The sequence below is a fragment of the Lycium ferocissimum genome, chromosome 12, assembly GCF_029784015.1.
Source record: "Lycium ferocissimum isolate CSIRO_LF1 chromosome 12, AGI_CSIRO_Lferr_CH_V1, whole genome shotgun sequence".
NCBI classification, from domain to species: domain Eukaryota; kingdom Viridiplantae; phylum Streptophyta; class Magnoliopsida; order Solanales; family Solanaceae; genus Lycium; species Lycium ferocissimum.
In genome coordinates, this window is record NC_081353.1 from 21,739,227 (window position 1) to 21,743,217 (window position 3,991).

A 3,991-nucleotide genomic window follows, 5' to 3' on the forward strand; every position below is an offset into this window, starting at 1 on the left:
CATCGTTCTTCACCTTACAATGATCATAATATACTAACTAAACATTAATTCATCACTTCAATACAACACAACACACACACACACTACACGGCTAGAACACCACACCCACAACTCACTTCCAACATTCCATATTTCATGATTTTCCTCCATTATAACATACTAAAACAAGCATACAACCTTTATAACATACAAAACATAATCAAATCTTACCTTTTCTCTTCAATTTCCCAATAGCTAGGGTTTCCAAAAGATGAAAAATAATGGGTTGATCACTCCAACGTCGCTTCCACGCTACTTAGGGACCTCAATATAGTGGGTTTACATCAACAAAATAATTTTAGAAGGACAAGAAATGGGAGTGGATTTTTGGAGCTGCTGGCCGAGAGCTTCAATGGAGGGAGTCTTCCACTTCTTGATATTTTCTAAGTGTTGAATGAGGTGAGATGAAGTAGTGGTCATCTTTTACCACTTAAATGAATTGTACAATTTTCCCTTGGCCCACATTAATGAGTTGTTCCAATTAAAAGTTGACACAAAATTGGTATGGGCCAACACCCACTATACACGGCCACAACATGGAATTGGATGACTTTTCCAACTTCCAATTTTATCACTTTTGGTCCCAAATTTTCCTAATTGTTCCATACCAACAAATTCATGCACAACTTATATCTCAAAATAAAATCAAAGGTCAAAAATACCGACTTTGTATCCCGAAATAGTTTTGTCTTTAACTTGTCATAATTAATCCGGATTGTTCCAATGTATAAAAATACGGGTTCTAACATCCTCCCCCCCTTAAGAACATTCGTCCTCGAATGTTAGATTAACCTTACTCTGTCATACAAATCATTTGGGGAGTTTCCTTTTCAACTATCACAACCATACATTCATTTATCAAACAATTTATCAAATAAAATAGTCAAGTAAAGAATTTGGATTACCCGTAGGCTCTGAAAATAAGTGAGGATACTTCTTTTCCATCTGTTCCTCATCTCCCCCCCTTTAGGGGTGTGCTTATATCATTACCTGATCATTTGCCCTAGTCCACATTTCCCATTCCAAGTAAACGGTACTTTGATCCTGACGTTCCGATTCCCTGACCTTCCATCTACTCACTTTCTTCCCTTTTCCACATATCGTTGCATTCGAACTGCCCAAACTTAACTTGTAATAACCACAACATTAGCTTGCCTTATAATATTTGTGCCATCTATACACTGTTGCCCATTTGAGCTTTGTCACTCTGTCCAATTATTGTCTTCCTTATACCGCCACGTTGGTTGCCGGAATACACATATCTGCTAATAAAACCAGGTATGAGACATTACACACATACACAGACATACAGTCGCTATCGTCTCACTTACAAAATATCTCCAAACACTATTCGAACTCACCCCAATTCCAAAATCGTGTTACATCTTCTTCCTCTTTACCGGTCTAATCTGCCTCGTTCTACATGACCACTTAAGATTCCGACCCACTCCGCACACTCTAACTTCCTTTGGATTATTCTAGCTTCTCATTGCCTCTTTCGTTTGAATTTGTGAGATTTTCGTAAAACTTCCCCGGGTCACCCATCCCAATATTTCTCTCACTCTAGCACGCTTAACCTCGGAATTACGATGAAATACGGTGCTTTAATATTAGTCCGATAGCGCTCGTGTCACCGCATGACCTTCAAGACCCCATCTCGGAGTAAATTGAAGTCTTAACGCTTTTCAAAACGTTCTCACAATACAATTTTTCGTTTTTCCCTTCTCGATCCCCCCCCCGTTCACGTTTCACTTACGAATACGATTACCTTCCATCCTCGACTTCCGGATTCACTATAATGGTAAACATAACTTAATCATCTTAGTTTATGAATACTCGATTATCGGTCCTCAAATTTACGCTTACGGCTATTAGATATCAACCATACAAAGAATATACATACATAACAACGTACGTCTTGTAGTAAGGATTCATATACCGTAGCCGCGTCGGGGCGCCCTTGCTCCCCCTTCGGCCAACGCATATAGGGGGGTTTAAAAAGGGCCGTTTTAAACCGAAGGCCCCGGCCCTCCCACCCGAAATCCCCGGTGCCGGGGAAACCCCCCCCCCGTGGGGGCTGGGCGCGAAAGGATGAACCGAAACCACCCCGGGGGGGGCCCCCCCCGGGTTCCCAAAAACCGGGCACTCCTTCCGCTGGCCGCCGGCCCCAAGCAAAACAAGCACCCCTCGCTAACGGCACTCCCCGGGTGGCGCCCCCCGCCCGGGGACCCCGGGGCAAGGCGGCCCCGCCCGGCTCGAGCCTCCGTCCCGACCCCAAGCTCGTAGCCCCCGGGGGGGCGACCCCCTCCCCCTCCGCCCCCCGAAACCCCACGGGAACCGGGGGGGGTGTGATCCCGGGGGCCGGGGGGGATATCCCCCCCCTTTTTGGGGCCCCCCTGCCTTTTGAAAATCCCCCAATACCCGGATGACGGCCCCCGGTGACCCCCCGTCCCCAAATCATCGGTGGCGCCCCGGGGTTTTCCTCCATGCCTGGGCGGGGCCCCACCGGCGAAACCAAAAGGGCAACACCGGCCCATCCAATCCCCCATCCGGGCCCCCATTCCTGCATTCCCATCGGCCCTTCTAGCTACATATGCGACGTATCCCTCCCCGGGTCAAACTCTGGTACCCCAAGGGCCCCGCCCCGCCCGTCAAGCAAAACGGTCTACCCCCGGCTCGCCCCCAGGGGGCAAAAAAAGGGCCGGGCCCCTTTTTAAACTCGCCCCCGGCCAGGGGCACCCCCAAACCTTTTGGGGGAAAATCCACGACTCTACCGTTGTTTTTTACATCGGCAACCGGGATGACGCCATCTCAACGACTCGTCTCCCCCGGGACTAATCAAACGAAAGGGGCCCCCACCGGATGAACTCATAAGGGTTTTCCCCGCGGGCGGGCCCCAAAAACTCGGGGGGCCCGGGCGAAAATCACGGGCCCTCGAACCCCCGCCCCGTCCGCACGATCATCATGTCCGGGGCCCCCTTGCTACCAATCGGTCAACAACCTGCCCCCTCTCGTGGTCCCCTCTCCGCCCCCCCGGGGAACCCCAGGGACTAAGGGAGTGCCCCGGGGGGCCGTGGGGCCGCCCCGTTTTCCGGGGCCCCCGGGGTGCTCCCCAAACCCCCCCGCTTGGTGGCATAGTAGAACCAGCCGTTTTGGGGGCCCAAAATCCCCCCCTCCTGGGGACGAGCCCCGGTCACCGGTTTTTTGGGCTCGCCAAAAACCGTTGGGGTCCTTCCGGCGGTACCTTCCCCGGAGGCATCGTGAAAAAAAAACATTTTGTGAAAAAAATCATCCTACTAAAAAGCTCTAACGCCCTCTAAGATCGAAGGAAAATAACCCTCATAAAAGTCCCCAGCCTCCCTTTATGAAAGCGGGGCCAAAACCCCGGTAAACGGGCTCACTAGACACGATTTTTTGGACACTACGAGGACAAACCGCTCTGATACCACTTCTATCACGACCCAACCCCGTAGGCCGTGACTAGTGCCCGATCTGGGCACCCAAACGCACTAATCTGATAATATCGAACACATACGGGAATATAACAGAAGCCGAAACGTCGAGTTGCAAATTTATATAATTTCGTAAAAAATTTCGTGAGTTTCTATTTTTACGGACTATCCAAAATAACCATGCGTACAGAAAATACCAACAAAGGCCACACAGGGCCAACGAAACAACATATATACATATGCGGGCCGACAAGGCTGTCGCAGCAAATGGAATCGCCCTAACAAGACATATACAAACACAACCGTACAGAAGTAGGCATGTCACGACCCAACTCGGGCCGTGACGAGTACCCGATACTTGTACCGAGCACCCCTTGTCTGCCATATTACTTTTATTACTAAGTGGGCCATATGAATCGCACCATTTTTTTTCCGACATATACATTGGTATAATAATATACATAGACTAGCCAACCTTGACAACACATTATCTGACGAAA